The sequence below is a fragment of the Taudactylus pleione genome, unplaced genomic scaffold, assembly GCF_031769625.1.
Source record: "Taudactylus pleione unplaced genomic scaffold, aTauple2 ptg000085l, whole genome shotgun sequence".
Lineage (NCBI taxonomy): Eukaryota > Metazoa > Chordata > Amphibia > Anura > Myobatrachidae > Taudactylus > Taudactylus pleione.
In genome coordinates this window covers 13410903-13437724 of record NW_028284487.1, presented here as the reverse complement: position 1 = coordinate 13437724, position 26822 = coordinate 13410903, and the positions used below count along the sequence as shown (strand labels likewise).

Here is a 26822-nt window from a genome sequence, read left to right as displayed (position 1 = left end):
CCAACCGTATAGTTGATGATGGGCCTATTTTAATGTGGAGGACTGTTGCTCCATCCACCCCATTGTTATTCTCGCCCTGTGTATTGTTTTCAACTCTATGTATAAATAACTTTTTATGGCAAACCAGAAAAACCCTCTGTTACCTTTTTGAGTGCTGTAGCAATGTATTTCACATCCCAGATTGTGATTGCCCAAAATGGTGATATGATGATTTTTTAGAGAAAGCTAAAGTACATGGTGATATGGTAAATCATGAAGGAGATTGATAAATTAGATGATATGGGGGAATATTGCTGGTATCAGGTGCAAGTAACATAACTATGATAATATAATAGTAGACACACCCCCATGGCATAGAAAGGAAGCATTTTTGGTTTATTCTACAGGTGTTTATGATCACTGATTGGTTTCTAAAATGTTTGAGTATTGGTTTAAAATTTATTTCAATGACATTTTTCCAGCAAGCCAAAATGTAGTCGGCAGTATTTGAACACGCGGTGGGAGACCCCAATGGATTTCTAGTCCATCGCCAAAACCAATCGGCCACGAATACATACATATTTTATAATGTCATGTTTGTTTACTTTTTTTACAATAAATATTTAAACAAGGTCCCACCGAGATTTGAACTCGGATCGCTGGATTCAGAGTCCAGAGTGCTAACCATTACACCATGGAACCTATTGACGTATGATGCCAGGCTGTAACAGTCCACATATAATAAACTGTATACTAAACTGGAGATGCTTAAAATCTTTGAAATGCTACCAATCTATTTGCATATTGTTAAGGCCGGATTAAGGGCCACATGGGTCAGGGGCTAAAATGTTTCAGGGCCTATACTGAAAAGGTGAGGAGATGTGACCAGTGCTATGTGGATGTAGCCAGATCCAAGTGGGTGTGTACAACGCCTACACTGTCAGCCCCAATTTCTCTCTAAATACAGAAAAGTAGAAAAATAAGATAGTTTGATGAGAAAACTAAAACTATAATTTTGATATTTATGATTTATGGCCAACCGTATAGTTGATGATGGGCCTATTTTAATGTGGAGGACTGTTGCTCCATCCACCCCATTGTTATTCTCGCCCTGTGTATTGTTTTCAACTCTATGTATGAATAACTTTTTATGGCAAACCAGAAAAACCCTCTGTTACCTTTTTGAGTGCTGTAGCAATGGATTTCACATCCCAGATTGTGATTGCCCAAAATGGTGATATGATGATTTTTTAGAGAAAGCTAAAGTACATGGTGATATGGTAAATCATGAAGGAGATTGATAAATTAGATGATATGGGGGAATATTGCTGGTATCAGGTGCAAATAACATAACTATGATAATATAATAGTAGACACACCCCCATGGCATAGAAAGGAAGCATTTTTGGTTTATTCTACAGGTGTTTATGATCACTGAATGGTTTCTAAAATGTTTGAGTATTGGTTTAAAATTTATTTCAATGACATTTTTCCAGCAAGCCAAAATGTAGTCGGCAGTATTTGAACACGCGGTGGGAGACCCCAATGGATTTCTAGTCCATCGCCAAAACCAATCGGCCACGAATTACTTTTTTTACAATAAATATTTAAACAAGGTCCCACCAAGATTTGAACTCGGATCGCTGGATTCAGAGTCCAGAGTGCTAACCATTACACCATGGAACCTATTGACATATTATGCCAGGCTGTAACAGTCCACATATAATAAACTGTATTCTAAACTGGAGATGATTAAAATCTTTGAAATGCTACCAATCTATTTGCATATTGTTAAGTCCGGATTAAGGGCCACATGGGTCAGGGGCTAAAATGTTTCAGGGCCTATACTGAAAAGGTGAGGAGATGTGACCAGTGCTATGTGGATGTAGCCAGATCCAAGTGGGTGTGTACAACGCCTACACTGTCAGCCCCAATTTCTCTCTAAATACAGAAAAGTAGAAAATTAACATAGTTTGATGAGAAAACTAAAACTACAATTTTGATACTTATGATTTATGGCCAACCGTACAGTTGATGATGGGCCTATTTTAATGTGGAGGACTGTTGCTCCATCCACCCCATTGTTATTCTCGCCCTGTGTATTGTTTTCATCGCTATGTATAAATAACATTTTATGGCAAACGAGAAAAACCCTCTGTTACCTTTTGAGTGCTGTAGCAATGGATTTCACATCCCAGATTGTGATTGCCCAATATGGTGATATGATGATTTTTTAGAGAAAGCTAAAGTACATGGTGATATGGTAAATCATGAAGGAGATTGATAAATTAGATGATATGGGGGAATATTGCTGGTATCAGGTGCAAATAACATAACTATGATAATATAATAGTAGGCACACCCCCATGGCATAGAAAGGAAGCATTTTTGGTTTATTCTACAGGTGTTTATGATCACTGAATGGTTTCTAAAATGTTTGAGTATTGGTTTAAAATTTATTTCAATGACATTTTTCCAGCAAGCCAAAATCTAGTAGGCAGTATTTGAGAACGCGGTGGGAGACCCCAATGGATTTCTAGTCCATCGCCAAAACCAATCGGCCACGAATACATACATATTTTATAATGTGTCATATTTGTTTACTTTTTTTACAATAAATATTTAAACAAGATCCCACCGAGATTTTAACTCGGATCGCTGGATTTAGAGTCCAGAGTGCTAACCATTACACCATGGAACCTATTGACGTATTATGCCAGGCTGTAACAGTCCACATATAATAAACTGTATACTAAACTGGAGATGCTTAAAATCTTTGAAATGCTACCAATCTATTTGCATATTGTTAAGGCCGGATTAAGGGCAACATGGGTCAGGGGCTAAAATGTTTCAGGGCCTATACTGAAAAGGTGAGGAGATGTGACCAGTGCTATGTGGATGTAGCCAGATCCAAGTGGGTGTGTACAACGCCTACACTGTCAGCCCCAATTTCTCTCTAAATACAGAAAAGTAGAAAAATAACATAGTTTGATGAGAAAACTAAAACTACAATTTTGATACTTATGATTTATGGCCAACCGTACAGTTGATGATGGGCCTATTTTAATGTGGAGGACTGTTGCTCCATCCACCCCATTGTTATTCTCGCCCTGTGTATTGTTTTCATCGCTATGTATAAATAACTTTTTATGGCAAACCAGAAAAACCCTCTGTTACCTTTCTGAGTGCTGTAGCAATGGATTTCACATCCCAGATTGTGATTGCCCAAAATGGTGATATGATGATTTTTTAGAGAAAGCTAAAGTACATGGTGATATGGTAAATCATGAAGGAGATTGATAAATTAGATGATATGGGGGAATATTGCTGGTATCAGGTGCAAATAACATAACTATGATAATATAATAGTAGACACACCCCCATGGCATAGAAAGGAAGCATTTTTGGTTTATTCTACAGGTGTTTATGATCACTGAATGGTTTCTAAAATGTTTGAGTATTGGTTTAAAATTTATTTCAATGACATTTTTCCAGCAAGCCAAAATGTAGTCGGCAGTATTTGAACACGCGGTGGGAGACCCCAATGGATTTCTAGTCCATCGCCAAAACCAATCGGCCACAAATACATACATATTTAATAATGTGTCATATTTGTTTAGTTTTTTTACAATAAATATTTAAACAAGGTCCCACCGAGATTTGAACTCAGATCGCTGGATTCAGAGTCCAGAGTGCTAACCATTACACCATGGAACCTATTGACATATTATGCCAGGCTGTAACAGTCCACATATAATAAACTGTATACTAAACTGGAGATGCTTAAAATCTTTGAAATGCTACCAATCTATTTGCATATTGTTAAGGCCGGATTAAGGGCCACATGGGTCAGGGGCTAAAATGTTTCAGGGCCTATACTGAAAAGGTGAGGAGATGTGACCAGTGCTATGTGGATGTAGCCAGATCCAAGTGGGTGTGTACAACGCCTACACTGTCAGCCCCAATTTCTCTCTATATACAGAAAAGTAGAAAATTAACATAGTTTGATGAGAAAACTAAAACTACAATTTTGATACTTATGATTTATGGCCAACCGTACAGTTGATGATGGGCCTATTTTAATGTGGAGGACTGTTGCTCCATCCACCCCATTGTTATTCTCGCCCTGTGTATTGTTTTCATCGCTATGTATAAATAACTTTTTATGGCAAATGAGAAAAACCCTCTGTTACCTTTTTGAGTGCTGTAGCAATGGATTTCACATCCCAGATTGTGATTGCCCAAAATGGTGATATGATGATTTTTTAGAGAAAGCTAAAGTACATGGTGATATGGTAAATCATGAAGGAGATTGATAAATTAGATGATATGGGGGAATATTGCTGGTATCAGGTGCAAATAACATAACTATGATAATATAATAGTAGGCACACCCCCATGGCATAGAAAGGAAGCATTTTTGGTTTATTCTACAGGTGTTTATGATCACTGAATGGTTTCTAAAATGTTTGAGTATTGGTTTAAAATTTATTTCAATGACATTTTTCCAGCAAGCCAAAATCTAGTAGGCAGTATTTGAAAACGCGGTGGGAGACCCCAATGGATTTCTAGTCCATCGCCAAAACCAATCGGCCACGAATACATACATATTTTATAATGTGTCATATTTGTTTACTTTTTTACAATAAATATTTAAACAAGATCCCACCGAGATTTTAACTCGGATCGCTGGATTTAGAGTCCAGAGTGCTAACCATTACACCATGGAACCTATTGACGTATTATGCCAGGCTGTAACAGTCCACATATAATAAACTGTATACTAAACTGGAGATGATTAAAATCTTTGAAATGCTACCAATCTATTTGCATATTGTTAAGTCCGGATTAAGGGCCACATGGGTCAGGGGCTAAAATGTTTCAGGGCCTATACTGAAAAGGTGAGGAGATGTGACCAGTGCTATGTGGATGTAGCCAGATCCAAGTGGGTGTGTACAACGCCTACACTGTCAGCCCCAATTTCTCTCTAAATACAGAAAAGTAGAAAATTAACATAGTTTGATGAGAAAACTAAAACTACAATTTTGATACTTATGATTTATGGCCAACCGTACAGTTGATGATGGGCCTATTTTAATGTGGAGGACTGTTGCTCCATCCACCCCATTGTTATTCTCGCCCTGTGTATTGTTTTCATCGCTATGTATAAATAACTTTTTATGGCAAACGAGAAAAACCCTCTGTTACCTTTTTGAGTGCTGTAGCAATGGATTTCACATCCCAGATTGTGATTGCCCAAAATGGTGATATGATGATTTTTTAGAGAAAGCTAAAGTACATGGTGATATGGTAAATCATGAAGGAGATTGATAAATTAGATGATATGGGGGAATATTGCTGGTATCAGGTGCAAATAACATAACTATGATAATATAATAGTAGGCACACCCCCATGGCATAGAAAGGAAGCATTTTTGGTTTATTCTACAGGTGTTTATGATCACTGAATGGTTTCTAAAATGTTTGAGTATTGGTTTAAAATTTATTTCAATGACATTTTTCCAGCAAGCCAAAATCTAGTAGGCAGTATTTGAAAACGCGGTGGGAGACCCCAATGGATTTCTAGTCCATCGCCAAAACCAATCGGCCACGAATACATACATATTTTATAATGTGTCATATTTGTTTACTTTTTTTACAATAAATATTTAAACAAGATCCCACCGAAATTTTAACTCGGATCGCTGGATTTAGAGTCCAGAGTGCTAACCATTACACCATGGAACCTATTGACGTATTATGCCAGGCTGTAACAGTCCACATATAATAAACTGTATACTAAACTGGAGATGCTTAAAATCTTTGAAATGCTACCAATCTATTTGCATATTGTTAAGGCCGGATTAAGGGCAACATGGGTCAGGGGCTAAAATGTTTCAGGGCCTATACTGAAAAGGTGAGGAGATGTGACCAGTGCTATGTGGATGTAGCCAGATCCAAGTGGGTGTGTACAACGCCTACACTGTCAGCCCCAATTTCTCTCTATATACAGAAAAGTAGAAAAATAACATAGTTTGATGAGAAAACTAAAACTACAATTTTGATACTTATGATTTATGGCCAACCGTACAGTTGATGATGGGCCTATTTTAATGTGGAGGACTGTTTGTCAATTCCACCCCATTGTTATTCTCGCCCTGTGTATTGTTTTCATCGCTATGTATAAATAACTTTTTATGGCAAACCAGAAAAACCCTCTGTTACCTTTCTGAGTGCTGTAGCAATGGATTTCACATCCCAGATTGTGATTGCCCAAAATGGTGATATGATGATTTTTTAGAGAAAGCTAAAGTACATGGTGATATGGTAAATCATGAAGGAGATTGATAAATTAGATGATATGGGGGAATATTGCTGGTATCAGGTGCAAATAACATAACTATGATAATATAATAGTAGACACACCCCCATGGCATAGAAAGGAAGCATTTTTGGTTTATTCTACAGGTGTTTATGATCACTGAATGGTTTCTAAAATGTTTGAGTATTGGTTTAAAATTTATTTCAATGACATTTTTCCAGCAAGCCAAAATGTAGTCGGCAGTATTTGAACACGCGGTGGGAGACCCCAATGGATTTCTAGTCCATCGCCAAAACCAATCGGCCACGAATACATACATATTTTATAATGTGTCATATTTGTTTACTTTCTTTACAATAAATATTTAAACAAGGTCCCACCGAGATTTGAACTCGGATCGCTGGATTCAGAGTCCAGAGTGCTAACCATTACACCATGGAACCTATTGACGTATTATGCCAGGCTGTAACAGTCCACATATAATAAACTGTATACTAAACTGGAGATGCTTAAAATCTTTGAAATGCTACCAATCTATTTGCATATTGTTAAGGCCGGATTAAGGGCCACATGGGTCAGGGGCTAAAATGTTTCAGGGCCTATACTGAAAAGGTGAGGAGATGTGACCAGTGCTATGTGGATGTAGCCAGATCCAAGTGGGTGTGTACAACGTCTACACTGTCAGCCCCAATTTCTCTCTAAATACAGAAAAGTAGAAAAATAAGATAGTTTGATGAGAAAACTAAAACTATAATTTTGATATTTATGATTTATGGCCAACCGTATAGTTGATGATGGGCCTATTTTAATGTGGAGGACTGTTGCTCCATCCACCCCATTGTTATTCTCGCCCTGTGTATTGTTTTCAACTCTATGTATGAATAACTTTTTATGGCAAACCAGAAAAACCCTCTGTTACCTTTTTGAGTGCTGTAGCAATGGATTTCACATCCCAGATTGTGATTGCCCAAAATGGTGATATGATGATTTTTTAGAGAAAGCTAAAGTACATGGTGATATGGTAAATCATGAAGGAGATTGATAAATTAGATGATATGGGGGAATATTGCTGGTATCAGGTGCAAATAACATAACTATGATAATATAATAGTAGACACACCCCCATGGCATAGAAAGGAAGCATTTTTGGTTTATTCTACAGGTGTTTATGATCACTGAATGGTTTCTAAAATGTTTGAGTATTGGTTTAAAATTTATTTCAATGACATTTTTCCAGCAAGCCAAAATGTAGTCGGCAGTATTTGAACACGCGGTGGAAGACCCCAATGGATTTCTAGTCCATCGCCAAAACCAATCGGCCACGAATTACTTTTTTTACAATAAATATTTAAACAAGGTCCCACCGAGATTTTAACTCGGATCGCTGGATTTAGAGTCCAGAGTGCTAACCATTACACCATGGAACCTATTGACGTATTATGCCAGGCTGTAACAGTCCACATATAATAAACTGTATACTAAACTGGAGATGCTTAAAATCTTTGAAATGCTACCAATCTATTTGCATATTGTTAAGGCCGGATTAAGGGCAACATGGGTCAGGGGCTAAAATGTTTCAGGGCCTATACTGAAAAGGTGAGGAGATGTGACCAGTGCTATGTGGATGTAGCCAGATCCAAGTGGGTGTGTACAACGCCTACACTGTCAGCCCCAATTTCTCTCTAAATACAGAAAAGTAGAAAAATAACATAGTTTGATGAGAAAACTAAAACTACAATTTTGATACTTATGATTTATGGCCAACCGTACAGTTGATGATGGGCCTATTTTAATGTGGAGGACTGTTTCTCAATTCCACCCCATTGTTATTCTCGCCCTGTGTATTGTTTTCATCGCTATGTATAAATAACTTTTTATGGCAAACCAGAAAAACCCTCTGTTACCTTTCTGAGTGCTGTAGCAATGGATTTCACATCCCAGATTGTGATTGCCCAAAATGGTGATATGATGATTTTTTAGAGAAAGCTAAAGTACATGGTGATATGGTAAATCATGAAGGAGATTGATAAATTAGATGATATGGGGGAATATTGCTGGTATCAGGTGCAAATAACATAACTATGATAATATAATAGTAGACACACCCCCATGGCATAGAAAGGAAGCATTTTTGGTTTATTCTACAGGTGTTTATGATCACTGAATGGTTTCTAAAATGTTTGAGTATTGGTTTAAAATTTATTTCAATGACATTTTTCCAGCAAGCCAAAATGTAGTCGGCAGTATTTGAACACGCGGTGGGAGACCCCAATGGATTTCTAGTCCATCGCCAAAACCAATCGGCCACGAATACATACATATTTTATAATGTGTCATATTTGTTTACTTAATTTACAATAAATATTTAAACAAGGTCCCACCGAGATTTGAACTCGGATCGCTGGATTCAGAGTCCAGAGTGCTAACCATTACACCATGGAACCTATTGACGTATTATGCCAGGCTGTAACAGTCCACATATAATAAACTGTATACTAAACTGGAGATGCTTAAAATCTTTGAAATGCTACCAATCTATTTGCATATTGTTAAGTCCGGATTAAGGGCCACATGGGTCAGGGGCTAAAATGTTTCAGGGCCTATACTGAAAAGGTGAGGAGATGTGACCAGTGCTATGTGGATGTAGCCAGATCCAAGTGGGTGTGTACAACGCCTACACTGTCAGCCCCAATTTCTCTCTAAATACAGAAAAGTAGAAAATTAACATAGTTTGATGAGAAAACTAAAACTACAATTTTGATACTTATGATTTATGGCCAACCGTACAGTTGATGATGGGCCTATTTTAATGTGGAGGACTGTTGCTCCATCCACCCCATTGTTATTCTCGCCCTGTGTATTGTTTTCATCGCTATGTATAAATAACTTTTTATGGCAAATAAGAAAAACCCTCTGTTACCTTTTTGAGTGCTGTAGCAATGGATTTCACATCCCAGATTGTGATTGCCCAAAATGGTGATATGATGATTTTTTAGAGAAAGCTAAAGTACATGGTGATATGGTAAATCATGAAGGAGATTGATAAATTAGATGATATGGGGGAATATTGCTGGTATCAGGTGCAAATAACATAACTATGATAATATAACAGTAGACACACCCCCTTGGCATAGAAAGGAAGCATTTTTGGTTTATTCTACAGGTGTTTATGATCACTGAATGGTTTCTAAAATGTTTGAGTATTGGTTTACAATTTATTTCAATTACATTTTTCCAGCAAGCCAAAATGTAGTCGGCAGTATTTGAAAACGCGGTGGGAGACCCCAATGGATTTCTAGTCCATCGCCAAAACCAATCGGCCACGAATACATACATATTTAATAATGTGTCATATTTGTTTAGTTTTTTTACAATAAATATTTAAACAAGGTCCCACCGAGATTTGAACTCAGATCGCTGGATTCAGAGTCCAGAGTGCTAACCATTACACCATGGAACCTATTGACGTATTATGCCAGGCTGTAACAGTCCACATATAATAAACTGTATACTAAACTGGAGATGCTTAAAATCTTTGAAATGCTACCAATCTATTTGCATATTGTTAAGGCCGGATTAAGGGCCACATGGGTCAGGGGCTAAAATGTTTCAGGGCCTATACTGAAAAGGTGAGGAGATGTGACCAGTGCTATGTGGATGTAGCCAGATCCAAGTGGGTGTGTACAACGCCTACACTGTCAGCCCCAATTTCTCTCTAAATACAGAAAAGTAGAAAAATAAGATAGTTTGATGAGAAAACTAAAACTATAATTTTGATATTTATGATTTATGGCCAACCGTATAGTTGATGATGGGCCTATTTTAATGTGGAGGACTGTTGCTCCATCCACCCCATTGATATTCTCGCCCTGTGTATTGTTTTCAACTCTATGTATGAATAACTTTTTATGGCAAACCAGAAAAACCCTCTGTTACCTTTTTGAGTGCTGTAGCAATTGATTTCACATCCCAGATTGTGATTGCCCAAAATGGTGATATGATGATTTTTTAGAGAAAGCTAAAGTACATGGTGATATGGTAAATCATGAAGGAGATTGATAAATTAGATGATATGGGGGAATATTGCTGGTATCAGGTGCAAATAACATAACTATGATAATATAATAGTAGACACACCCCCATGGCATAGAAAGGAAGCATTTTTGGTTTATTCTACAGGTGTTTATGATCACTGAATGGTTTCTAAAATGTTTGAGTATTGGTTTAAAATTTATTTCAATGACATTTTTCCAGCAAGCCAAAATGTAGTCGGCAGTATTTGAACACGCGGTGGGAGACCCCAATGGATTTCTAGTCCATCGCCAAAACCAATCGGCCACGAATTACTTTTTTTACAATAAATATTTAAACAAGGTCCCACCAAGATTTGAACTCGGATCGCTGGATTCAGAGTCCAGAGTGCTAACCATTACACCATGGAACCTATTGACATAGTATGCCAGGCTGTAACAGTCCACATATAATAAACTGTATTCTAAACTGGAGATGATTAAAATCTTTGAAATGCTACCAATCTATTTGCATATTGTTAAGTCCGGATTAAGGGCCACATGGGTCAGGGGCTAAAATGTTTCAGGGCCTATACTGAAAAGGTGAGGAGATGTGACCAGTGCTATGTGGATGTAGCCAGATCCAAGTGGGTGTGTACAACGCCTACACTGTCAGCCCCAATTTCTCTCTAAATACAGAAAAGTAGAAAATTAACATAGTTTGATGAGAAAACTAAAACTACAATTTTGATACTTATGATTTATGGCCAACCGTACAGTTGATGATGGGCCTATTTTAATGTGGAGGACTGTTGCTCCATCCACCCCATTGTTATTCTCGCCCTGTGTATTGTTTTCATCGCTATGTATAAATAACTTTTTATGGCAAACGAGAAAAACCCTCTGTTACCTTTTTGAGTGCTGTAGCAATGGATTTCACATCCCAGATTGTGATTGCCCAAAATGGTGATATGATGATATTTTAGAGAAAGCTAAAGTACATGGTGATATGGTAAATCATGAAGGAGATTGATAAATTAGATGATATGCGGGAATATTGCTGGTATCAGGTGCAAATAACATAACTATGATAATATAATAGTAGACACACCCCCTTGGCATAGAAAGGAAGCATTTTTGGTTTATTCTACAGGTGTTTATGATCACTGAATGGTTTCTAAAATGTTTGAGTATTGGTTTAAAATTTATTTCAATGACATTTTTCCAGCAAGCCAAAATGTAGTCGGCAGTATTTGAACACGCGGTGGGAGACCCCAATGGATTTCTAGTCCATCGCCAAAACCAATCGGCCACGAATTACTTTTTTTACAATAAATATTTAAACAAGGTCCCACCAAGATTTGAACTCGGATCGCTGGATTCAGAGTCCAGAGTGCTAACCATTACACCATGGAACCTATTGACATAGTATGCCAGGCTGTAACAGTCCACATATAATAAACTGTATTCTAAACTGGAGATGATTAAAATCTTTGAAATGCTACCAATCTATTTGCATATTGTTAAGTCCGGATTAAGGGCCACATGGGTCAGGGGCTAAAATGTTTCAGGGCCTATACTGAAAAGGTGAGGAGATGTGACCAGTGCTATGTGGATGTAGCCAGATCCAAGTGGGTGTGTACAACGCCTACACTGTCAGCCCCAATTTCTCTCTAAATACAGAAAAGTAGAAAATTAACATAGTTTGATGAGAAAACTAAAACTACAATTTTGATACTTATGATTTATGGCCAACCGTACAGTTGATGATGGGCCTATTTTAATGTGGAGGACTGTTGCTCCATCCACCCCATTGTTATTCTCGCCCTGTGTATTGTTTTCATCGCTATGTATAAATAACTTTTTATGGCAAACGAGAAAAACCCTCTGTTACCTTTTTGAGTGCTGTAGCAATGGATTTCACATCCCAGATTGTGATTGCCCAAAATGGTGATATGATGATATTTTAGAGAAAGCTAAAGTACATGGTGATATGGTAAATCATGAAGGAGATTGATAAATTAGATGATATGCGGGAATATTGCTGGTATCAGGTGCAAATAACATAACTATGATAATATAATAGTAGACACACCCCCTTGGCATAGAAAGGAAGCATTTTTGGTTTATTCTACAGGTGTTTATGATCACTGAATGGTTTCTAAAATGTTTGAGTATTGGTTTACAATTTATTTCAATGACATTTTTCCAGCAAGCCAAAATGTAGTCGGCAGTATTTGAACACGCGGTGGGAGACCCCAATGGATTTCTAGTCCATCGCCAAAACCAATCGGCCACGAATACATACATATTTAATAATGTGTCATATTTGTTTAGTTTTTTTACAATAAATATTTAAACAAGGTCCCACCGAGATTTGAACTCAGATCGCTGGATTCAGAGTCCAGAGTGCTAACCATTACACCATGGAACCTATTGACGTATTATGCCAGGCTGTAACAGTCCACATATAATAAACTGTATACTAAACTGGAGATGCTTAAAATCTTTGAAATGCTACCAATCTATTTGCATATTGTTAAGGCCGGATTAAGGGCCACATGGGTCAGGGGCTAAAATGTTTCAGGGCCTATACTGAAAAGGTGAGGAGATGTGACCAGTGCTATGTGGATGTAGCCAGATCCAAGTGGGTGTGTACAACGCCTACACTGTCAGCCCCAATTTCTCTCTAAATACAGAAAAGTAGAAAAATAAGATAGTTTGATGAGAAAACTAAAACTATAATTTTGATATTTATGATTTATGGCCAACCGTATAGTTGATGATGGGCCTATTTTAATGTGGAGGACTGTTGCTCCATCCACCCCATTGTTATTCTCGCCCTGTGTATTGTTTTCAACTCTATGTATAAATAACTTTTTATGGCAAACCAGAAAAACCCTCTGTTACCTTTTTGAGTGCTGTAGCAATGGATTTCACATCCCAGATTGTGATTGCCCAAAATGGTGATATGATGATTTTTTAGAGAAAGCTAAAGTACATGGTGATATGGTAAATCATGAAGGAGATTGATAAATTAGATGATATGGGGGAATATTGCTGGTATCAGGTGCAAGTAACATAACTATGATAATATAATAGTAGGCACACCACCATGGCAAAGAAAGGAAGCATTTTTGGTTTATTCTACAGGTGTTTATTTTAACTGAATGGTTTCTAAAACGTTTGAGTATTGGTTTAAAATTTATTTCAATGACATTTTTCCAGCAAGCCAAAATGTAGTCGGCAGTAATTCAACACGCGCTGGTAGACCCCAATGGATTTCTAGTCCATCGCCAAAACCTATCGGCCACGAATACATACATATTTTATAACGTGTCATATTTGTTCACTATTTTTACAATAAATATTTAAACAAGGTACCACCGAGATTTGAACTCGGATCGCTGGATTCAGAGTCCAGAGTGCTAACCATTACACCATGGAACCTATTGACGTATTATGCCAGGCTGTAACAGTCCACATATAATAAACTGTATACTAAACTGGAGATGCTTAAAATCTTTGAAATGCTACCAATCTATTTGCATATTGTTAAGGCCGGATTAAGGGCCACATGGGTCAGGGGCTAAAATATTTCAGGGCCTATACTGAAAAGGTGAGGAGATGTGACCAGTGCTATGTGGATGTAGCCAGATCCAAGTGGGTGTGTACAACGTCTACACTGTCAGCCCCAATTTCTCTCTAAATACAGAAAAGTAGAAAAATAACATAGTTTGATGAGAAAACTAAAACTACAATTTTGATATTTATGATTTATGGCCAACCGTATAGTTGATGATGGGCCTATTTTAATGTGGAGGACTGTTGCTCCATCCACCCCATTGTTATTCTCGCCCTGTGTATTGTTTTCAACTCTATGTATAAATAACTTTTTATGGCAAACCAGAAAAACCCTCTGTTACCTTTTTGAGTGCTGTAGCAATGGATTTCACATCCCAGATTGTGATTGCCCAAAATGGTGATATGATGATTTTTTAGAGAAAGCTAAAGTACATGGTGATATGGTAAATCATGAAGGAGATTGATAAATTAGATTATATGGGGGAATATTGCTGGTATCAGGTGCAAATAACATAACTATGATAATATATTAGTAGGCACACCCCCATGGCAAAGAAAGGAAGCATTTTTGGTTTATTCTACAGGGGTTTATGATCACTGAATGGTTTCTAAAATGTTTGAGTATTGTTTTAAAATTTATTTCAATGACATTTTTCCAGGAAGCCAAAATGTAGTCGGCAGTATTTGAACATGCGGTGGGAGACCCCAATGGATTTCTAGTCCATCGCCAAAACCCATCGGCCACGAATATTTTATATTTTATAACGTGTCATATTTGTTTACTATTTTTACAATAAATATTTAAACAAGGTCCCACCGAGATTTGAACTCGGATCGCTGGATTCAGAGTCCAGAGTGCTAACCATTACACCATGGAACCTATTGACATATTATGCCAGGCTGTAACAGTCCACATATAATAAACTGTATACTAAACTGGAGATGATTAAAATCTTTGAAATGCTACCAATCTATTTGCATATTGTTAAGTCCGGATTAAGGGCCACATGGGTCAGGGGCTAAAATGTTTCAGGGCCTATACTGAAAAGGTGAGGAGATGTGACCAGTGCTATGTGGATGTAGCCAGATCCAAGTGGGTGTGTACAACGCCTACACTGTCAGCCCCAATTTCTCTCTAAATACAGAAAAGTAGAAAAATAACATAGTTTGATGAGAAAACTAAAACTACAATTTTGATACTCATGATTTATGGCCAACCGTACAGTTGATGATGGGCCTATTTTAATGTGGAGGACTGTAGCTCCATCCACCCCATTGTTATTCTCGCCCTGTGTATTGTTTTCATCGTTATGTATAAATAACTTTTTATGGCAAAGCAGAAAAACCCTCTGTTACCTTTTTGAGTGCTGTAGCAATGGATTTCACATCCCAGATTGTGATTGCCCAAAATGGTGATATGATGATTTTTTAGAGAAAGCAAAAGTACATGGTGATATGGTAAATCATGAAGGAGATTGATAAATTAGATGATATGGGGGAATATTGCTGGTATCAGGTGCAAGTAACATAACTATGATATTATAATAGTAGGCACACCACCATGGCAAAGAAAGGAAGCATTTTTGGTTTATTCTACAGGTGTTTATGATCACTGAATGGTTTCTAAAATGTTTGAGTATTGTTTTAAAATTTATTTCAATGACATTTTTCCAGCAAGCCAAAATGTAGTCGGCAGTATTTGAACACGCGGTGGGAGACCCCAATGGATTTCTAGTCCATCGCCAAAACCAATCGGCCACGAATACATACATATTTTATAATGTGTCATATTTGTTTACTATTTTTACAATAAATAATTAAACAAGGTCCCACCGAGATTTGAACTCGGATCGCTGGATTCAGAGTCCAGAGTGCTAATCATTACACCATGGAACCTATTGACATATTATGTCATGCTGTAACAGTCCACATATAATAAACTGTATACTAAACTGGAGATGATTAAAATCTTTGAAATGCTACCAATCTATTTGCATATTGTAAAGTCCGGATTAAGGGCCACATGGGTCAGGGGCTAAAATGTTTCAGGGCCTATACTGAAAAGGTGAGGAAATGTGACCGGTGCTATGTGGATGTAGCCAGATCCAAGTGGGTGTGTACAACGCCTACACTGTCAGCCCCAATTTCTCTCTAAATACAGAAAAGTAGAAAAATAACATAGTTTGATGAGAAAACTAAAACTACAATTTTGATACTTATGATTTATGGCCAACCGTACAGTTGATGATGGGCCTATTTTAATGTGGAGGACTGTTGCTCCATCCACCCCATTGTTATTCTCGCCCTGTGTATTGTTTTCATCGCTATGTATAAATAACTTTTTATGGCAAAGCAGAAAAACCCTGTTACCTTTTTGAGTGCTGTAGCAATGGATTTCACATCCCAGATTGTGATTGCCCAAAATGGTGATATGATGATTTTTTAGAGAAAGCTAAAGTACATGGTGATATGGTAAATCATGAAGGAGATTGATAAATTAGATGATAAAGGGGAATATTGCTGGTATCAGGTGCAAGTAACATAACTATGATAATATAATAGTAGGCACACCACCATGGCAAAGAAAGGAAGCATTTTTGGTTTATTCTACAGGTGATTATTATCACTGAATGGTTTCTAAAACGTTTGAGTATTGGTTTAAAATTTATTTCAATGACGTTTTTCCAGCAAGCCAAAATGTAGTCGGCAGTATTTGAACACGCGGTGGGAGACCCCAATGGATTTCTAGTCCATCGCCAAAACCAATCGGCCACGAATACATACATATTTAATAATGTGTCATATTTGTTTAGTTTTTTTACAATAAATATTTAAACAAGGTCCCACCGAGATTTGAACTCAGATCGCTGGATTCAGAGTCCAGAGTGCTAACCATTACACCATGGAACCTACTGACGTATTATGCCAGGCTGTAACAGTCCACATATAATAAACTGTATACTAAACTGGAGATGCTTAAAATCTTTGAAATGCTACCAATCTATTTGCATATTGTTAAGGCCGGATTAAGGGCCACATGGGTCAGGGGCTAAAATGTTTCAGGGCCTATACTGAAAAGGTGAGGAGATGTGACCAGTGCTATGTGGATGTAGCCAGATCCAAGTGGGTGTGTACAACGCCTACACTGTCAGCCCCAATTTCTCTCTAAATACAGAAAAGTAGAAAAATAACATAGTTTGATGAGAAAACTAAAACTACAATTTTGATATTTATGATTTATGGCCAACCGTATAGTTGATGATGGGCCTATTTTAATGTGGAGGACTGTTGCTCCATCCACCCCATTGTTATTCTCGCCCTGTGTATTGTTTTCAACTCTATGTATAAATAACTTTTTATGGCAAACCAGAAAAACCCTCTGTTACCTTTTTGAGTGCTGTAGCAATGGATTTCACATCCCAGATTGTGATTGCCCAAAATGGTGATATGATGATTTTTTAGAGAAAGCTAAAGTACATGGTGATATGGTAAATCATGAAGGAGATTGATAAATTAGATTATATGGGGGAATATTGCTGGTATCAGGTGCAAATAACATAACTATGATAATATAATAGTAGGCACACCCCCATGGCAAAGAAAGGAAGCATTTTTGGTTTATTCTACAGGGGTTTATGATCACTGAATGGTTTCTAAAATGTTTGAGTATTGTTTTAAAATTTATTTCAATGACATTTTTCCAGGAAGCCAAAATGTAGTCGGCAGTATTTGAACATGCGGTGGGAGACCCCAATGGATTTCTAGTCCATCGCCAAAACCCATCGGCCACGAATATTTTATATTTTATAACGTGTCATATTTGTTTACTATTTTTACAATAAATATTTAAACAAGGTCCCACCGAGATTTGAACTCGGATCGCTGGATTCAGAGTCCAGAGTGCTAACCATTACACCATGGAACCTATTGACATATTATGCCAGGCTGTAACAGTCCACATATAATAAACTGTATACTAAACTGGAGATGATTAAAATCTTTGAAATGCTACCAATCTATTTGCATATTGTTAAGTCCGGATTAAGGGCCACATGGGTCAGGGGCTAAAATGTTTCAGGGCCTATACTGAAAAGGTGAGGAGATGTGACCAGTGCTATGTGGATGTAGCCAGATCCAAGTGGGTTGGTACAACGCCTACACTGTCAGCCCCAATTTCTCTCTAAATACAGAAAAGTAGAAAAATAACATAGTTTGATGAGAAAACTAAAACTACAATTTTGATACTCATGATTTATGGCCAACCGTACAGTTGATGATGGGCCTATTTTAATGTGGAGGACTGTAGCTCCATCCACCCCATTGTTATTCTCTCCCTGTGTATTGTTTTCATCGTTATGTATAAATAACTTTTTATGGCAAAGCAGAAAAACCCTCTGTTACCTTTTTGAGTGCTGTAGCAATGGATTTCACATCCCAGATTGTGATTGCCCAAAATGGTGATATGATGATTTTTTAGAGAAAGCAAAAGTACATGGTGATATGGTAAATCATGAAGGAGATTGATAAATTAGATGATATGGGGGAATATTGCTGGTATCAGGTGCAAGTAACATAACTATGATATTATAATAGTAGGCACACCACCATGGCAAAGAAAGGAAGCATTTTTGGTTTATTCTACAGGTGTTTATGATCACTGAATGGTTTCTAAAATGTTTGAGTATTGTTTTAAAATTTATTTCAATGACATTTTTCCAGCAAGCCAAAATGTAGTCGGCAGTATTTGAACACGCGGTGGGAGACCCCAATGGATTTCTAGTCCATCGCCAAAACCAATCGGCCACGAATACATACATATTTTATAATGTGTCATATTTGTTTACTATTTTTACAATAAATAATTAAACAAGGTCCCACCGAGATTTGAACTTGGATCGCTGGATTCAGAGTCCAGAGTGCTAACCATTACACCATGGAACCTATTGACGTATTATGCCAGGCTGTAACAGTCCACATATAATAAACTGTATACTAAACTGGAGATGATTAAAATCTTTGAAATGCTACCAATCTATTTGCATATTGTAAAGTCCGGATTAAGGGCCACATGGGTCAGGGGCTAAAATGTTTCAGGGCCTATACTGAAAAGGTGAGGAGATGTGACCAGTGCTATGTGGATGTAGCCAGATCCTAGTGGGTGTGTACAACGCCTACACTGTCAGCCCCAATTTCTCTCTAAATACAGAAAAGTAGAAAAATAACATAGTTTGATGAGAAAACTAAAACTACAATTTTGATACTTATGATTTATGGCCAACCGTACAGTTGATGATGGGCCTATTTTAATGTGGAGGACTGTTGCTCCATCCACCCCATTGTTATTCTCGCCCTGTGTATTGTTTTCATCGCTATGTATAAATAACTTTTTATGGCAAAGCAGAAAAACCCTGTTACCTTTTGGAGTGCTGTAGCAATGGATTTCACATCCCAGATTGTGATTGCCCAAAATGGTGATATGATGATTTTTTAGAGAAAGCTAAAGTACATGGTGATATGGTAAATCATGAAGGAGATTGATAAATTAGATGATAAAGGGGAATATTGCTGGTATCAGGTGCAAGTAACATAACTATGATAATATAATAGTAGGCACACCACCATGGCAAAGAAAGGAAGCATTTTTGGTTTATTCTACAGGTGTTTATTATCACTGAATGGTTTCTAAAACGTTTGAGTATTGGTTTAAAATTTATTTCAATGACGTTTTTCCAGCAAGCCAAAATGTAGTCGGCAGTATTTCAACACGCGCTGGGAGACCCCAATGGATTTCAAGTCCATCGGCAAAACCTATCGGCCACGAATACATACATATTTTATAACGTGTCATATTTGTCTACTATTTTTACAATAAATATTTAAACAAGGTCCCAGCGAGATTTGAACTCGGATCGCTGGATTCAGAGTGCTAACCATTACACCATGGAACCTATTGACATGTTATGCCAGGCTGTAACAGTCCACATATAATAAACTGTATACTAAACTGGAGATGATTAAAATCTTTGAAATGCTACCAATCTATTTGCATATTGTAAAGTCCGGATTAAGGGCCACATGGGTCAGGGGCTAAAATGTTTCAGGGCCTATACTGAAAAGGTGAGGAGATGTGACCAGTGCTATGTGGATGTAGCCAGATCCAAGTGGGTGTGTACAACGCCTACACTGTCAGCCCCAATTTCTCTCTAAATACAGAAAAGTAGAAAAATAACATAGTTTGATGAGAAAACTAAAACTACAATTTTGATACTTATGATTTATGGCCAACCGTACAGTTGATGATGGGCCTATTTTAATGTGGAGGACTGTTGCTCCATCCACCCCATTGTTATTCTCGCCCTGTGTATTGTTTTCATCGCTATGTATAAATAACTTTTTATGGCAAACCAGAAAAACCCTCTGTTACCTTTTTGAGTGCTGTAGCAATGGATTTCACATCCCAGATTGTGATTGCCCAAAATGGTGATATGATGATTTTTTAGAGAAAGCAAAAGTACATGGTGATATGGTAAATCATGAAGGAGATTGATAAATTAGATGATATGGGGGAATATTGCTGGTATCAGGTGCAAGTAACATAACTATGATAATATAATAATAGGAACACCACCATGGCAAAGAAAGGAAGCATTTTTGGTTTATTCTACAGGTGTTTATTTTCACTGAATGGTTTCTAAAACGTTTGAGTATTGGTTTAAAATTTATTTCAATGACATTTTTCCAGCAAGCCAAAATGTAGTCGGCAGTATTTCAACACGCGCTGGGAGACCCCAATGGATTTCTAGTCCATCGCCAAAACCAATCGGCCACGAATTACTTTTTTTCGGATCGCTGGATTCAGAGTCCAGAGTGCTAACCATTACACCATGGAACCTATTGACATATTATGCCAGGCTGTAACAGTCCACATATAATAAACTGTATACTAAACTGGAGGTGCTTAAAATCTTTGAAATGCTACCAATCTATTTGCATATTGTTAAGGCCGGATTAAGGGCCACATGGGTCAGGGGCTAAAATGTTTCAGGGCCTATACTGAGAAGGGGAGGAGCTGTGACCAGTGCTATGTGGATGTAGCCAGATCCAAGTGGGTGTGTACAACGACTACACTGTCAGCCCCAATTTCTCTCTAAATACAGAAAAGTAGAAAAATAACATAGTTTGATGAGAAAACTAAAACTACAATTTTAATACTTATGATTTATTGCCAACCGTACAGTTGATGGTCGGCCTATTTTTATGTGGAGGACTGTAGCTCCATCCACCCCATTGTTATTCTCGCCCTGTGTATTGTTTTCAACTCTATGTATAAATAACTTTTTATGGCAAACCAGAAAAACCCTCTGCTACCTTCTTGAGTGCTGTAGCAATGGATTTAACATCCCAGATTGTGATTGCCCAAAATGGTGATATGATGATTTTTTAGAGAAAGCTAAAGAACATGGTGATATGGTAAATGATGAAGGAGATTGATAAATTAGATTATATGGGATTATATTAGATTATATTGCTGGTATCAGGTGAAAATAACATAACTATGATAATATAATAGTAGGCACACCCCCATGGCAAAGAAAGGAAGCATTTTTGGTTTATTCTACAGGGGTTTATGATCACTGAATGGTTTCTAAAATGTTTGAGTATTGTTTTAAAATTTATTTCAATGACATTTTTCCAGCAAGCCAAAATGTAGTCGGCAGTATTTGAACACGCGGTGGGAGACCCCAAAGGATTTCTAGTACATCGCCAAAACCCATCGGGAACGAATATTTTATATTTTATAACATGTCATATTTGTTTACTATTTTTAGAATAAATATTTAAACAAGGTCCCACCGAGATTTGAACTCAGATCGCTGGATTCAGAGTCCAGAGTGCTAACCATTACACCATGGAACCTGTTGACATGTTATGCAAGGCTGTAACAGTCCACATATAATAAACTGTATACTAAACTGGAGGTGCTTAAAATCTTTGAAATGCTACCAATCTATTTGCATATTGTTAAGGCCGGATTAAGGGCCACATGGGTCAGGGGCTAAAATGTTTCAGGGCCTATACTGAGAAGGGGAGGAGCTGTGACCAGTGCTATGTGGATGTAGCCAGATCCAAGTGGGTGTGTACAACGCCTACACTGTCAGCCCCAATTTCTCTCTAAATACAGAAAAGTAGAAAAATAACATAGTTTGATGAGAAAACTAAAACTACAATTTTAATACTTATGATTTATGGCCAACCGTACAGTTGATGGTCGGCCTATTTTTATGTGGAGGACTGTAGCTCCATCCACCCCATTGTTATTCTCACCCTGTGTATTGTTTTCAACTCTATGTATAAATAACTTTTTATGGCAAACCAGAAAAACCCTCTGCTACCTTCTTGAGTGCTGTAGCAATGGATTAAACATCCCAGATTGTGATTGCCCAAAATGGTGATATGATGATTTTTTAGAGAAAGCTAAAGTACATGGTGATATGGTAAATCATGAAGGAGATTGATAAATTAGATGATATGGGGGAATATTGCTGGTATCAGGTGCAAGTAACATAACTATGATAATATAATAGTAGGAACACCACCATGGCAAAGAAAGGAAGCATTTTTGGTTTATTCTACAGGTGTTTATTTTCACTGAATGGTTTCTAAAACGTTTGAGTATTGGTTTAAAATTTATTTCAATGACATTTTTCCAGCAAGCCAAAATGTAGTCGGCAGTATTTCAACACGCGCTGGGAGACCCCAATGGATTTCTAGTCCATCGCCAAAACCAATCGGCCACAAATTACTTTTTTTCGGATCGCTGGATTCAGAGTCCAGAGTGCTAACTATTACACCATGGAACCTATTGACATATTATGCCAGGCTGTAACAGTCCACATATAATAAACTGTATACTAAACTGGAGGTGCTTAAAATCTTTGAAATGCTACCAATCTATTTGCATATTGTTAAGGCCGGATTAAGGGCCACATGGGTCAGGGGCTAAAATGTTTCAGGGCCTATACTGAGAAGGGGAGGAGCTGTGACCAGTGCTATGTGGATGTAGCCAGATCCAAGTGGGTGTGTACAACGCCTACACTGTCAGCCCCAATTTCTCTCTAAATACAGAAAAGTAGAAAAATAACATAGTTTGATGAGAAAACTAAAACTACAATTTTAATACTTATGATTTATGGCCAACCGTACAGTTGATGGTCGGCCTATTTTTATGTGGAGGACTGTAGCTCCATCCACCCCATTGTTATTCTCGCCCTGTGTATTGTTTTCAACTCTATGTATAAATAACTTTTTATGGCAAACCAGAAAAACCCTCTGCTACCTTCTTGAGTGCTGTAGCAATGGATTTAACATCCCAGATTGTGATTGCCCAAAATGGTGATATGATGATTTTTTAGAGAAAGCTAAAGTACATGGTGATATGGTAAATCATGAAGGAGATTGATAAATTAGATGATATGGGGGAATATTGCTGGTATCAGGTGCAAGTAACATAACTATGATAATATAATAGTAGGAACACCACCATGGCAAAGAAAGGAAGCATTTTTGGTTTATTCTACAGGTGTTTATTTTCACTGAATGGTTTCTAAAATGTTTGAGTATTGGTTTAAAATTTATTTCAATGACATTTTTCCAGCAAGCCAAAATGTAGTCGGCAGTATTTCAACACGCGCTGGGAGACCCCAATGGATTTCTAGTCCATCGCCAAAACCAATCGGCCACGAATTACTTTTTTTCGGATCGCTGGATTCAGAGTCCAGAGTGCTAACTATTACACCATGGAACCTATTGACATATTATGCCAGGCTGTAACAGTCCACATATAATAAACTGTATACTAAACTGGAGGTGCTTAAAATCTTTGAAATGCTACCAATCTATTTGCATATTGTTAAGGCCGGATTAAGGGCCACATGGGTTAGGGGCTAAAATGTTTCAGGGCCTATACTGAGAAGGGGAGGAGCTGTGACCAGTGCTATGTGGATGTAGCCAGATCCAAGTGGGTGTGTACAACGCCTACACTGTCAGCCCCAATTTCTCTCTAAATACAGAAAAGTAGAAAAATAACATAGTTTGATGAGAAAACTAAAACTACAATTTTAATACTTATGATTTATGGCCAACCGTACAGTTGATGGTCGGCCTATTTTTATGTGGAGGACTGTAGCTCCATCCACCCCATTGTTATTCTCGCCCTGTGTATTGTTTTCAACTCTATGTATAAATAACTTTTTATGGCAAACCAGAAAAACCCTCTGCTACCTTCTTGAGTGCTGTAGCAATGGATTTAACATCCCAGATTGTGATTGCCCAAAATGGTGATATGATGATTTTTTAGAGAAAGCTAAAGAACATGGTGATATGGTAAATCATGAAGGAGATTGATAAATTAGATTATATGGGGGAATATTGCTGGTATCAGGTGCAAATAACATAACTATGATAATATAATAGTAGGCACACCCCAATGGCAAAGAAAGGAAGCATTTTTGGTTTATTCTACAGGGGTTTATGATCACTGAATGGTTTCTAAAATGTTTGAGTATTGTTTTAAAATTTATTTCAATGACATTTTTCCAGCAAGCCAAAATGTAGTCGGCAGTATTTGAACACGCGGTGGGAGACCCCAAAGGATTTCTAGTACATCGCCAAAACCCATCGGGAACGAATATTTTATATTTTATAACATGTCAAATTTGTTTACTATTTTTACAATAAATATTTAAACAAGGTCCCACCGAGATTTGAACTCGGATCGCTGGATTCAGAGTCCAGAGTGCTAACCATTACACCATGGAACCTATTGACATGTTATGCAAGGCTGTAACAGTCCACATATAATAAACTGTATACTAAACTGGAGGTGCTTAAAATCTTTGAAATGCTACCAATCTATTTGCATATTGTTAAGGCCGGATTAAGGGCCACATGGGTCAGGGGCTAAAATGTTTCAGGGCCTATACTGAGAAGGGGAGGAGCTGTGACCAGTGCTATGTGGATGTAGCCAGATCCAAGTGGGTGTGTACAACGCCTACACTGTCAGCCCCAATTTCTCTCTAAATACAGAAAAGTAGAAAAATAACATAGTTTGATGAGAAAACTAAAACTACAATTTTAATACTTATGATTTATGGCCAACCGTACAGTTGATGGTCGGCCTATTTTTATGTGGAGGACTGTAGCTCCATCCACCCCATTGTTATTCTCGCCCTGTGTATTGTTTTCAACTCTATGTATAAATAACTTTTTATGGCAAACCAGAAAAACCCTCTGCTACCTTCTTGAGTGCTGTAGCAATGGATTTAACATCCCAGATTGTGATTGCCCAAAATGGTGATATGATGATTTTTTAGAGAAAGCTAAAGTACATGGTGATATGGTAAATCATGAAGGAGATTGATAAATTAGATTATATGGGGGAATATTGCTGGTATCAGGTGCAAATAACATAACTATGATAATATAATAGTAGGCACACCCCCATGGCAAAGAAAGGAAGCATTTTTGGTTTATTCTACAGGGGTTTATGATCACTGAATGGTTTCTAAAATGTTTGAGTTTTGTTTTAAAATTTATTTCAATGACATTTTTCCAGCAAGCCAAAATGTAGTCGGCAGTATTTGAACACGCGGTGGGAGACCCCACTGGATTTCTAGTCCATCGCCAAAACCCATCGGCCACGAATATTTTATATTTTATAACGTGTCATATTTGTTTACTATTTTTACAATAAATATTTAAACAAGGTCCCACCGAGATTAGAACTCGGATCGCTGGATTCAGAGTCCAGAGTGCTAACCATTACACCATGGAACCTATTGATATGTTATGCAAGGCTGTAACAGTCCACATATAATAAACTGTATACTAAACTGGAGGTGCTTAAAATCTTTGAAATGCTACCAAACTATTTACATATTGTTAAGGCCGGACTAAGGGCCACATGGGTCAGGGGCTAAAATGTTTCAGGGCCTAAACTGAAATGGGGAGGAGATGTGACCAGTGCTATGTGGATGTAGCCAGATCCAAGTGGGTGTGTACAACGCCTACACTGTCAGCCCCAATTTCTCTCTAAATACAGAAAAGTAGAAAAATAACATAGTTTGATGAGAAAACTAAAACTACAATTTTAATACTTATGATTTATGGCCAACCGTATAGTTGATGATGGGCCTATTTTAATGTGGAGGACTGTTGCTCCATCTACCCCATTGTTATTCTCGCCCTGTGTACTGTTTTCAACTCTATGTATAAATAACTTTTTATGGCAAAGCAGAAAAACCCTCTGTTACCTTTTTGAGTGCTGTAGCAATGGATTTCACATCCCAGATTGTGATTGCCCAAAATGGTGATATGATGATTTTTTAGAGAAAGCAAAAGTACATGGTGATATGGTAAATCATGAAGGAGATTGATAAATTAGATGATATGGGGGAATATTGCTGGTATCAGGTGCAAATAACATAACTATGATAATATAATAGTAGACACACCCCCATGGCATAGAAAGGAAGCATTTTTGGTTTATTCTGCAGGTGTTTATGATCACTGAATGGTTTCTAAAATGTTTGAGTATTGGTTTAAAATTTATTTCAATGACATTTTTCCAGCAAGCCAAAATGTAGTCGGCAGTATTTGAACATGCGGTGGGAGACCCCAATGGATTTCTAGTCCATCGCCAAAACCAATCGGCCACGAATTACTTTTTTTACAATAAATATTTAAACAAGATCCCACCGAGATTTGAACTCGGATCGCTGGATTCAGAGTCCAGAGTGCCAACCATTACACCATGGAACCTATTGACGTATTATGCCAGGCTGTAACAGTCCACATATAATAAACTGTATACTAAACTGGAGATGCTTAAAATCTTTGAAATGCTACCAATCTATTTGCATATTGTT

At 37.5% G+C, this 26822-nt stretch overlaps 19 non-coding genes across 19 annotated transcripts; all 19 read right to left on the bottom strand.

Annotated features, from left to right (window-relative positions):
- Positions 1-609: 609 nt before the first annotated feature.
- On the bottom strand, positions 610-681 carry TRNAQ-CUG (transfer RNA glutamine (anticodon CUG)). The gene has a single exon. It is a non-coding gene; the product is annotated as a tRNA-Gln (tRNA).
- Positions 682-1593: 912 nt separating this feature from the next.
- TRNAQ-CUG (transfer RNA glutamine (anticodon CUG)) lies at positions 1594-1665 on the bottom strand. The gene has a single exon. It is a non-coding gene; the product is annotated as a tRNA-Gln (tRNA).
- Positions 1666-3624: 1959 nt separating this feature from the next.
- Positions 3625-3696, bottom strand: TRNAQ-CUG (transfer RNA glutamine (anticodon CUG)). Its single transcript has one exon. It is a non-coding gene; the product is annotated as a tRNA-Gln (tRNA).
- A 2976-nt stretch (positions 3697-6672) lies between these two features.
- Positions 6673-6744, bottom strand: TRNAQ-CUG (transfer RNA glutamine (anticodon CUG)). The gene has a single exon. It is a non-coding gene; the product is annotated as a tRNA-Gln (tRNA).
- A 1929-nt stretch (positions 6745-8673) lies between these two features.
- TRNAQ-CUG (transfer RNA glutamine (anticodon CUG)) lies at positions 8674-8745 on the bottom strand. The gene has a single exon. It is a non-coding gene; the product is annotated as a tRNA-Gln (tRNA).
- A 944-nt stretch (positions 8746-9689) lies between these two features.
- On the bottom strand, positions 9690-9761 carry TRNAQ-CUG (transfer RNA glutamine (anticodon CUG)). The gene has a single exon. It is a non-coding gene; the product is annotated as a tRNA-Gln (tRNA).
- Positions 9762-10673: 912 nt separating this feature from the next.
- TRNAQ-CUG (transfer RNA glutamine (anticodon CUG)) lies at positions 10674-10745 on the bottom strand. The gene has a single exon. It is a non-coding gene; the product is annotated as a tRNA-Gln (tRNA).
- A 912-nt stretch (positions 10746-11657) lies between these two features.
- On the bottom strand, positions 11658-11729 carry TRNAQ-CUG (transfer RNA glutamine (anticodon CUG)). Its single transcript has one exon. It is a non-coding gene; the product is annotated as a tRNA-Gln (tRNA).
- A 944-nt stretch (positions 11730-12673) lies between these two features.
- On the bottom strand, positions 12674-12745 carry TRNAQ-CUG (transfer RNA glutamine (anticodon CUG)). The gene has a single exon. It is a non-coding gene; the product is annotated as a tRNA-Gln (tRNA).
- A 944-nt stretch (positions 12746-13689) lies between these two features.
- On the bottom strand, positions 13690-13761 carry TRNAQ-CUG (transfer RNA glutamine (anticodon CUG)). The gene has a single exon. It is a non-coding gene; the product is annotated as a tRNA-Gln (tRNA).
- A 943-nt stretch (positions 13762-14704) lies between these two features.
- TRNAQ-CUG (transfer RNA glutamine (anticodon CUG)) lies at positions 14705-14776 on the bottom strand. The gene has a single exon. It is a non-coding gene; the product is annotated as a tRNA-Gln (tRNA).
- Positions 14777-15720: 944 nt separating this feature from the next.
- On the bottom strand, positions 15721-15792 carry TRNAQ-CUG (transfer RNA glutamine (anticodon CUG)). Its single transcript has one exon. It is a non-coding gene; the product is annotated as a tRNA-Gln (tRNA).
- A 942-nt stretch (positions 15793-16734) lies between these two features.
- TRNAQ-CUG (transfer RNA glutamine (anticodon CUG)) lies at positions 16735-16806 on the bottom strand. Its single transcript has one exon. It is a non-coding gene; the product is annotated as a tRNA-Gln (tRNA).
- Positions 16807-17749: 943 nt separating this feature from the next.
- On the bottom strand, positions 17750-17821 carry TRNAQ-CUG (transfer RNA glutamine (anticodon CUG)). The gene has a single exon. It is a non-coding gene; the product is annotated as a tRNA-Gln (tRNA).
- A 944-nt stretch (positions 17822-18765) lies between these two features.
- On the bottom strand, positions 18766-18837 carry TRNAQ-CUG (transfer RNA glutamine (anticodon CUG)). The gene has a single exon. It is a non-coding gene; the product is annotated as a tRNA-Gln (tRNA).
- A 2904-nt stretch (positions 18838-21741) lies between these two features.
- On the bottom strand, positions 21742-21813 carry TRNAQ-CUG (transfer RNA glutamine (anticodon CUG)). The gene has a single exon. It is a non-coding gene; the product is annotated as a tRNA-Gln (tRNA).
- Positions 21814-24644: 2831 nt separating this feature from the next.
- TRNAQ-CUG (transfer RNA glutamine (anticodon CUG)) lies at positions 24645-24716 on the bottom strand. The gene has a single exon. It is a non-coding gene; the product is annotated as a tRNA-Gln (tRNA).
- A 943-nt stretch (positions 24717-25659) lies between these two features.
- TRNAQ-CUG (transfer RNA glutamine (anticodon CUG)) lies at positions 25660-25731 on the bottom strand. Its single transcript has one exon. It is a non-coding gene; the product is annotated as a tRNA-Gln (tRNA).
- A 912-nt stretch (positions 25732-26643) lies between these two features.
- On the bottom strand, positions 26644-26715 carry TRNAQ-CUG (transfer RNA glutamine (anticodon CUG)). Its single transcript has one exon. It is a non-coding gene; the product is annotated as a tRNA-Gln (tRNA).
- Between the last annotated feature and the right edge of the window lie 107 nt (positions 26716-26822).